Source organism: Equus caballus, chromosome 1 (genome assembly GCF_041296265.1).
Source record: "Equus caballus isolate H_3958 breed thoroughbred chromosome 1, TB-T2T, whole genome shotgun sequence".
Lineage (NCBI taxonomy): Eukaryota > Metazoa > Chordata > Mammalia > Perissodactyla > Equidae > Equus > Equus caballus.
In genome coordinates this window covers 52113291-52124457 of record NC_091684.1, presented here as the reverse complement: position 1 = coordinate 52124457, position 11167 = coordinate 52113291, and the positions used below count along the sequence as shown (strand labels likewise).

Below are 11167 nucleotides of genomic sequence, written 5' to 3'. Positions count from 1 at the left end.
TTTCAGATGCATTTGTTCTGTGTGAGAAAAAAGCACTTGGATCATTAGGTACCATTTGACTGTGCCAGGTGGGAGGTGAACTTTTGTCCCTCTGGTTTGGTCACAAGCTGCCCAGGTGTAGGTTAGCCTGGTGGTGGTGGTGCATTTGCTTTTCTCTCTCTTTCTCACAGTACAACTTTGGAGTGGAACAATAGAAACTCAGTGAATGTCATTGTAATTTGGCTATTTGCAGTCTCCGTTGATGAACAAATATCCTGTCTTAGAAGGTAAAATTATCACCCAAATCCTACCATCTTAATGTTGGTACTATTTATCGTGAATTTATTCGATACCAGAATTTACCAATACCAGCTAAGCCAGTCTATGAGGTTGATACTATTGTTAATATCCTTGTTGTTCTGAAAAGGAAACTAAGGCTTAACGAGGGATGATGTAATTTAGCTAAGATAACACATTTAGGAAGTGGCCTAACTGGGATTTAAGCGCAGTTATTGGACTCAAGAGCAAATGTTCTTAACTTCTACACCAAATTGCCTCTCAGCTCTAACACACTGAAAGTTTTATTTTTCCATATTTTTATTTATCTTTGTCTATTAGTATGCATAATTTTTCTCATGTGAAATTAGAGTGAATATACACACACACTGGAATATTGGAATATTTTAAAATTATCTTAAGGATTTTTGATATTGCTTTTATAGTCTTCATTACTGTGATTCTGTCATTTCTAATGGCTGCATAGCTCATATTAAAAAATATATTTACCATGTGATTTCAAAGTATGTGCTAGGTACTATGTTTTTACATGCATTAGACATTTTGTCCTCCCCTCCATAAAAAGAAATTGTTAGAAGTGTGTATCATTATCTCCATTTTAAAGATGTGGAAGTCGAGAGTTGTTGGATTTAAGTAACTTATCCAAGATCACACATCTGGTCAGTTTCTGGGCAGAAATGCCAAGATAGACTTGACTCCATACCCTGGCTCTTTCCACTATCCCACAGCCACCTTCAGAAAATTAGAAAACCAAGGAGAGGTACATCAGCATCATGGCAGAGTGCATTGTTCCCTTTGTCTCTCCCATCTAAGCTACAACTAAATGGACATTTGTTAACCAACAGAGCATTCTCTACACAGCACAACAGGATGCCTGAGAGATCCACATTGCCATACATCTGAAGGTGGGTGGACTGGATCCCCAGGAAGCAGTGGAACTAGGTGGAACTAGCTCCTCTTCTCCTCCCCTTTGGCAGTGATCCAAGTTGTGGATTTTCAGACAGCAGCTGGTGCAACTGTAAGAGGAGGCAGGGGCAGCCTAGTCTGTGTGCAAATGCTTTCAGAGTGGTAGCTCGGCCTGCAGGAATTCCCACTGTGCTGTGGTGGCCCTGCACATGGGAACTCTCCCCACCGAGTGGCAGTGTCTCAGCCCTTGCAAAGGAGCCCGGCTTACCAATCACAACAGCTCAGCTGAACCACCTGTGATCGCAGAGCTGCCTGTGTGTGAAAGAAAGTGCCCCTCCCACCTAGACCAGCAGCTCGGCTGGTCCCCTGACGAGCACAGTGGGTGGGTGAGGATCACCCGCATGAGAGCTACCCATGGCGCAGCACAGAGGCCCTGCCTGTACATGCGGGCATGGCCTGTCAAGCAGCTGTGGCCAGCCTGTGCAAATGCAGAGAAGCCTTACTGGCATACAACTTCCAGCAGATGAGGCAGGATCAGAAAACACAGCTCTTGCCCTCCACCCCAGCAGTGGCAGGTGGAATCTGCAACCTGATACTGCTACAATTGTGTCGGCAAAGGATCAATTCATCAAACAACATGAAGAACTGCAGTAATACTTCAGAGCAGAAGGAAAATGACAAGTCTCTAGAAACCAATCCTGAAGTCATAGAAATTTACAATCTAAATGACAGAGAATTAAAAATAGTTGTCACAAAGAAACTCAACAAATTACAAGAAAACTTAGAAAGACAGTTCAGTGAGCTCAGGAATAAAATTAATGAGTGGAAGGAATACTTCACAAAAAAGATTGAAACTCTAAAAAAACAAACAAATAGAAATTCTGGAGATGAAGAACACAATTAATGAGATAAAAAATAATCTAGAAACCATAAAAAATAGAGCTGATTTTATGGAGGACAGAATTAGTGAATTAGAGGATAGAAATATAGAAATGCTTCAGGTGGAGGAGGAGAGAGAACTAAGATTTTTAAAAAATGAAGAAATTCTTCAAGAAATATCCAATTTAATTAAGAAAAGCAACACAAGGATTATAGGCTTTCCAGAAGGAGAGGAAAGGTAGAAAGGAGCAGAGACCTTGTTCAAAGAAATAATAACTGAGAACTTCTCAAACCTGGGAAAAGAACTGCATTTACAAGTACATCAAGCCAATAGAACTCCTAATTACATCGATGCAAATAGACATTCTCCAAGGCATATAAATATTAAAATTAGCAAAAGTTAGGCAAAGAAAAAATATTAAGGTCAGCAAGGGAGGAGAAAATAACCTACAAGGGAACCCCTATTAGGCTTTTGGTGGATTTCTCAGCAGAAACCGTACAGGCTAGAAGAAAAAGGAATGATATATTCAAAATACTGAAAGACGAAGACTTTCAGCCAAGAATACTCTATCCAGTGAAACTATCCTTTAGATATCATGGAGAAATAAGGTTTTCCAAGATAAATAAAAACTGAGAAAGTTCATTGCCACTAGGCCTGCCTTACAAGAAACATCGAAAGGAGCCCTCTCATCTGAAACTAAAAAGCAAAGGTTTACAAAACCTTGAGCAAGGAGATAAGTAGAAAGATAAAATCAGAAAATCACAGCTCTATATCAGAATAGGTTAGTAAACACTATTATAACACAAAAGATAAAGAGAAGGAGAGCATCAAAAATAACTATAAATAATTCAATTTAGTCACAAACTCACAACACAAAAAAGAATAATTTGTGACAACAATAACTCAGAAGAGGGAGAGGAAAGGGATGGAACCTGCTCAGACTAATGGAGATAAGAGGCTATCAGAAAATGGATTATCTTATCCGTGAGATCTTTTATACAAACCTCATGGTAACCACTAAATAAAAAATCAGAGCAGAGTCACAAATCATAAATAAAGAGAAAATTGAGAAAACCATCATAGAAAACCACCGAACTGAAATGGCTGTCAGAAATACAAGGGAAACAAAACAATGGAAATATAGAACAGACAGAAAACAAGAGATAAAGTGGCAGTATTAGGCCCTCATATATCAATAATCATGGTAAACATAAATGGATTGATTTCTCCAATCAAAAGACACAGAGTGGCTGGTTGGATTGAAAAACAAGACCCCAAAATATGTTGCCTCCAGGAAACACATCTCAGCTCTAATGACAAACAGAGGCTCAGAGTGAAGGGATGGAAGATTGTACTCCAAGCAAATAGGAAGCAAAAGAAAGCAGGTGTTCCCATTCTTATGTCAGACAATGCAGACTTCAAGATAAAGAAATGAGAAACAAGGAGGGGCAGTATATGATGATAAAAGGGAACACAACTTATGAATGTATATGCACATAATACAGGAGCAAGAAAATATATAAAGCAACTATTAACAGACTTAAAGGGAGAAAGTGACAGCAATACAATAATAGTAGGGGACCTCAACGCCCCATTTACATCAATGGACAGATCATCCAGACAGAAAGTCAACAAAGAAACAGAGGCCTTGAATGAAACACTAGACCAGGTGGGCTTAATAGATATGTATAGAACATTCCATCCCAAAACAGCAGAATACACATTCTTCTCAAGATCACATGGAACATTCTTAAAGATAGACCATATGTTGGGAAATAAGGCAAGCCTCAATAAATTTAAGAATATTGAAATCATATCAATCATCTTTTCTGACCACAATGCTATGAAACTGGAAATTAGCTACAAAAAAAAAGATGGAAAAGGCACTAATATGTGGAGATTAAACAACATGCTACTGAACAACTACTGGATCAATGAAAAATCAAAGGAGAAATCAAAAAATACCTGGAGACAAATGAAAATGAAAACACAACATACCAACTCTTATGGGATGTAGCAAAAGCTGTCATAAGAGGGAAATTTATAGCAATACAGGCCTACCCCAACAAACAACAAAAATCTCAAATAAGTAGTCTTAAACTACACCTAGCAGAACTAGAAAAGGAAGAAAAAACAAAGCCTAAAGTCAGCAGAAGGAGGGAAATAAGAAAAATTAGAGCAGAAACAAATAAAATAGAGACTGAAAAAGAATAGAAAGGATCAATGAAAGTAAGAGCTAGTTCTTTGAGAAGATAACCAAAATTGACAAACCCTTAGCCAGACTCAGTAAGAAAAGGAGACGATGCAAACAAATAAAATTAAAAATGAAAGAGGAGAAATTACAACAGACATCACAGAAATACAAAGGATTATAAGAGAATACTGTGAAAAACTATATATCAACAAATTGGATAACCTAGAAGAAATAGATAAATTCTTAGACTCATACAACCTCCCAAAACTGAACCTCCCAAGACCAACCACAAGGAGAGAAATTGAAACAGTAATCAAAAATCTCCCAAAAAACAAAAGTTCAGGACCACATGGCTTCTCTGGAGAATTCTACCAAACATTCAAAGAAGATTTAATACCTATCCTTCTCAAACTATTCCAAAAAATTGAAGATGATGAAATGCTTCCTAACTCATTCCATGAGGCCAACTTTACCCTGATACCAAAATCAGACCAAGATGACACAAAGAAGAAAAGTTATAGGTCAATATTGCTGATGAACTAGATGCAAAAATCCTCAATAAAATATTGGCAAATCAAATACAGCAATACATTAAAAAGACCATACACCATGTTCTGGTGGGATTTATACCAGGAATGCAGGGGTGGTTCAATATCTGCAAATCAATTGATGTGATATGCCACATTAGCAAAATGAGAAATAAAAATCATATGATCATCTCAATAGATGCAGAGAGAGCATTTGACAAGATCCAACATCCATTTATGATAAAAAAAAAATACCTCTCAATAAAATGTGTATGGAAGGAAAGTTCCTCAACATAATAAAGACCGTATATGACAAACCCACAGCCAACATCATACTTAATGGTGAAAAACTGAAAGCCATTCCTCTGAAAACAGGAACAAGACAAGGGTGCCCACTCTCACCACTCCTATTCAACATAGTACTGGATGTTTTGGCCAGAGCAATTAGGCAAGAAAAACAAATAAAATATATCCAAATTGGAAAGGAAGAAGTAAAACTCTCACTGTTTGTAGATGAGACATGATTCTCTATACAGAAAACCCTAAAGAATGCACCAGGAAACTGTTAGAAATAATCAACAGCTACAGCAAAGTTTCAGCGTGCAAAATCAACATGCAAAAATCAGTTGCATTTCTATACACTAATAATGAACTGGCAGAAAGAGAAGTCAAGAATACAATCCCATTTACAATCACAAGAAAAAGAATAAAATATCTAGGAATAAATTTAACCAAGGAGGTGAAAGACCTATACACTGAAAACTGTAAGACATTATTGAAAGAAATCAAAGAAGACAAAGAAATGGAAAGATAGTCCATGCTCATGGACTGGAAGAAAAAACACTTAAAATGTCCATATTACCTAAAGCAGTCTACAGATTCAATGCAATCTCAATCAGAATCCCAAGGACAATCTTCACAGAAATAGAACACAGAATCCTAAACTTTATATGGAACAACGAAGACCTCAGATAGCCAAAGCATTCCTGAGAAAATAGAACAAAGCTGCAGGCGTCACAATATATGACTTCAAAATGTACTACAAAGCTATAGTAATCAAAACAGCATGGTACTGGCACAAAAATAGACACACAGAGCAATAGAACAGAATTGAAAGCCCAAAAATAAACTCACACATCTGTGGACAGTTAATCTTTGACAAAGGAGCCAAGAATATACAATGGAGAAAGGAAATTCTCTTCAATAAATGGTGTTGGGAAGATTGGACAGCCACGTGCAAAAGAATGAAAGTAGACCATTATCTTACACCATATATGAAAATTAACTCAAAACGGATTGAAGACTTGAATGTAAGACCTGAAACCATAAAACTCCTAGAATAAAATACAGGCAGTACACTCTTTGACATCAGTCTTAGCAGGATCTTTTCAAATACCCTGTCTACTCGGCCAAGGGAAACAAAAGAAAAAGTAAATTGACTACATCAGACTAAAGACCTTCTGCAAGGCAAAGGAAACCATGAACAAAACAAAACACAACCCACCGACTGGGAGAAAATATTTGCAAATCATATGTCTGACAAGGGGTTAATTTCCAAAGTACATAAAGAACTTGTACAACTCAATGACAAAAAAACAACCTGATCAAAAAATGGGCAGAGGATCTTAAGAGACATTTTTCCAAAGAAGATATACAGATGGCCAACAGGCATATGAAAAGATGTTCAACATCACTAATTATTAGGGAAATGCAAATCAAAACTACAATGACATATCACTTTACACCTATCAGAATGGCTATAATTGACAAGATAAAAAATAAGAAACGTTGGAGAGGATGTGGACCCAAGGTAACCCTCATACACTGCTGGTGGGAATGCAAACTGGTACAGCCACTATGGACAACAGTATGGAGATTTCTCAAAAAATTAAAAATAGGAATACCATACGATCCAGCTATCCCACTAGTGGATATTCATCCAAAGAACATGAAATCGACAATACAAAGAGATCTATGCACTCCTGTGTTCATTGCAGCTTTATTCAAAATAGCCAAGATGTGGAAGCAACCCAAGTGCCCATCAACTGATGAATGGATAAAGAAGATATACACACACTACACACACACACACACACACACACACACGCACACAATGGAATACTACTTAGCCATAAAAAAGACAAAAATTATCCCTTTTAAAACAACATGGATGGACTCAGAGGGTATTATGTTAAGCACAATAAGCCAGACAGAGAAAGACAAACACCATATGATTTCACTCAAACATGGAAGATAAACAAACACATGGACAAAGAGAACAGATTAGTAGTTGCCAGAGGGGAAGGGGGTGTGGGGGTGGGCAAAAGGGGTAAAGGGGCACATATGTATGGTGACAGATAAAAACTAGACTACTTCTGGTGAGTACAATACACTCTTTACAGAAACGGATATATAATAATGTTCACCTGAAGTTATACAATGTTGTAAACCAATATGATGTCAATAAAATAATTAAAACAAAAGAGAAAATTAGCAAACCAATATGTTCAATACTTGGGGCATGGATAGATATCGCACCTATCCTTTGTGGGCAGTAAATTTACTATGTTGCTGTGAGCTGAAGGTAACAATATGCACCAATTTTCTTCCCCGTGAAAGCTCATCCTATGGACTCCAATGATAGGATGTGGATGGGTGTTCCAGTGATCATAATGAATTTGGGCAAATCTATCCAGGCCCGGCATTCTGTCAAACAGTCTGGGTTTGCAGGGTATGGGCCTTAGGTCTCCTGGAGAGTCTGCTCTGAGGACAGAAGGACATCAGAAGAGGACGCAGGCATCTTGTGCACCCAACTTCAGTGCTTCCTTTGGTGTGTGTACTGATAAGAGGTACCCACCACCACCACGATCAGATACAGTTTAGAAACTCTTTTTCTACTAATACCAAGTCCTGGCTATCTTTTGCTCATTTCCTCCCTTTCCTGGTTTCATCTTCTATATCTTAAAGCAGGTATCTTCATCAGTTCAGGCTTTTATAACAAAAATACCCCGGACTGGATGGTTTAAACAACAAACATTCATTTCTCACAGTTCTGCAGGCTGAGACGTCCAAGATCAAGCCGCTGGCAGATTCAGCGGATGGTAAGGGGCTGCTTCCCCCTTGCCAGACAGCCATCTTCTCACTGCATCCTCACGCGGTGGAGAACAGAGAGCTGGAGCGGGCTCTTGTGTCTCTTCTTATAAGGGCACTAATCACATTTATGACGGTTCCATCCTCAAGACCTAATTATCTCCCAAAGCCTCCACCTCCTAATACCATCACACTGGGGGTTAGGATTGCAACATGAATTTTGGAGGGGCACAAGCATTCAGTCTGTAACAGCAGGGCTTCCCGAAGTGTGTTGTGGGCATGACTGACGGTATTCCTGGGATAATTTCTAGGGGTACCCAGATGGACATTTCTTTATTTTAATAGTTATGTACTTATTTTAATGTATATTAGAAAAATATAGAGCAGCTCATTAAACAGTGACTTTCACCAATATTATTGCTTGGGATGAGGCTAACTTAAAGTAAAAAAGTGACTCATCTAAAGAAAAATATTAAATAAACAATAATACAGGTGGTTTTAGGACATGCAAAAATCCTGAAGGTGGTTTGTGAGTAAGGGAATTTTGGGCGACACTGCTTAAAACATGTTCTCTGTCTCTTTCCCTCTCCTCTCCTCTGCACTGCCAGCTCAGTCTGTTATTCCTGCAGCACGCCCCGAGGATCTTTCTGGCTCAAACCCTGCCCGTCTTGCCCTTTGAATCCACTCATTCTCTGTCTCAGCACTTGGCACAGTGCCCAGCACACAGTAGGCCGTTCCACTGGGAGCCTCAGTTTCTCAGCTTGTAAAATGGCAAACAGGCCAACCTGTGCCTCCCCCTGGGCTCTGCCTCCCAGCAGCAAGTTCCCGGATCCAGGGCTCCTGAAGTCAGATCTGCAGAGAAAGAAACACGGGACAGAAATAGAACAAGAAATCTTGAACACAGATAAAAGGCTTTTTGATATTTGCATGAAATATGCTTCTTAAAGAGGAACTATTTTTATAGTATTATCTATAAGAGATTATAGGCAAAAATTAATTTTCTAAGTCTTTATAGTTAAAACAGTCTGTGCACAGAAGGAATTTAAATTCCTCTTTTAATAAAAAACCGTGCATTGTCCTGGAGGCAAAGGGCTAGGTTTTTTTAATGTGATTATTTTGTGATTTCTGAGGCCAAGAGAAATTTGTAAAATGCTATAAAAACTGCTGTGCTTACCTTACTGCATTCCAGACGGTGTCTATGCTTCCTTATAAAGGATTATTTGAAGGGTGGGGAGAGAGGAAGACAGAAACATTACAATATAGCAATTCAATAAAGTATTGTAAAACCATGAAATACAGCAAGGATAGGAATTAGAGCTTTCTAGGTGAAGGAATTAAGAGACAGGTGAGGCCGGACTGCCTGAGTTAAATGAATAGGAGGCCAAGAATTGAGCTTAGAATTAACTGGGGATTGAACTAAAGGCATTTGAAGTGTTAATTTATTAAATAACCCTTTGCTTTCGTGGCTTACAATAAAAAATATTTGTGGTCAGGAAAGTTAGGAGACAGGAAACTGAAGTCTTCTAAACCCATTTCTATGCTTGGAAAGAAACCAAACCTTTATCCAAATCATAAACCTTATGTGTTTATCTGCAAGGGAGTGGAAAGGGAGAAAGAGAGGGTAGCGATATTTGATTTCTATTTAAAGTACCTCTTTCGCCCTGGATTTTGGTCCTAATGGGGTGTCTTCATGCAGCTTAGAGGAGACTGCTGTCTCCCCTGCTTCTCTCTTGCCTTGATCCACAGCACCCACCCTCTGAGCCGATGTGCATGCATTGGCTCAGTTTCCTGGCTTTGGTGAAAATTCACAGGGAAGTAGGGAACGGTTTAATGATCAAAGCTGAACTTGATCTGTATCAAAAGGATCCTTTCCATCCTGGAAATCTGAGCCACTTGAAAATAGTTTAGATCCAAGAGAGAGACTACCCAACTGTCCACACAAGCCAGCTTGAAAGGACACTGGGGCAGATCACCAAACATGACCTGTCTTTAATCGATTGCCTGAGAACAGTGTTTGAGAGCAAGCCACTGCCTCCAGGCTCCTTTACACTGGTGCTGCATCCAGGTCTAGTCTCAGCGAAGAATTTGATGGGGAACATCCCCAAGGGCCAGGACAAAAATGTGAATTTCTTATGTGGTTGGAGAGTTCCTATATCTTTATTTGATGGATGTAGAAACTGAGACCACAGGAAGCAAAGTGACTTTTAGTGGTATGTACCCACTGAAGAATAGGATAGACTCTCTGAGAGCTGGTTGATAGCAGAACGATCTCAAGTAAGAGTCTCAATCTCTCTAAACCTCAGTTTCCCCATCCTTAAAATAGGTAAATGATAGTTTGCACTTCCATGAGTTGTTTATAAATGTCTAAATTCTTGATTCCCAGTCCACAGCTGAATGTGATATAATTTTGCCTTCTTTACAAGGCATTGCCTCTTTTTTGAAAGCTTGGAAAAGGAATGTTTGTAGGTTTGATATAATCTGCTTACTCTTTACCCAGTGATAGTCTGGGATGGGTTGGCCAGAGATGACATAGAAATTAAAAGAAGGGTTAAGGAACTTAAATATACAAAGTGCCTACTGTGTATCAGGCACTTTACATACATCATCTTATTTAATTTCTGCAAAAACAAAAAGAAAATTTGGGAGATAGAGATTATTATTCTTATTCTCAATCAGGGTCATTGAGCCTCCAATAGCTTAAGTGATATAACTGAGGTGGCACAGCCAGGGGCAAACCAGATTCCAAACCAGGTTGCTCTTGTCTCCACAGTCTAGGCTTTTCCACCTGCAGTGCATCACCTTCAGTGGTGGATTGCTGGTGCTGATGGTGGAGGGAGAGGAGACGAGCGAGGGAGACTAGAAGTGATCACCCTGGGACATCGCGCAATGCTCAAGTGGCCTGAGATTTCCTCTTGATTAGTTACCAAGAAAGGGACATTGTGAATCAGATCTCCTGACATGCAAGGAACATTCAGATTCCGTGTGCAGGTCCTAGGGGAGATCCCTGGAGATTGCAGGGACTGTGTACACATATGGTGGAGATTTACTGAGCATCACTTACATGCCTGGTTTAGATGCTTTATGAGCATGACTCTCATTTAACTCTCACATGAGCCCAATGAAGCGAGCATTTTAGCAAATTGAGGCCTATCAACATTAAGTGGCTCGCAGAGTCAACATTCAAGGTGTTGTTTTTAGTTATTTCATTCCATTACCTTCAAACAGTGTCAGGGAAGGGCCTGTGGTGAGAACAAGATAGCACAGCGCTCGGGAGGACTGTGTCACAAGTTTGAT

At 39.1% G+C, this 11167-nt stretch overlaps 1 long non-coding RNA gene across 1 annotated transcript; it reads right to left on the bottom strand.

The window, feature by feature from the left end:
- Positions 1–5497: 5497 nt before the first annotated feature.
- Positions 5498–9816, bottom strand: LOC138923570 (uncharacterized). The gene is made up of 3 exons (XR_011437328.1): positions 9525–9816; positions 9048–9078; positions 5498–8725 (listed from the first exon to the last, which is right to left on the bottom strand). It is a non-coding gene; the product is annotated as an uncharacterized lncRNA (long non-coding RNA).
- Between the last annotated feature and the right edge of the window lie 1351 nt (positions 9817–11167).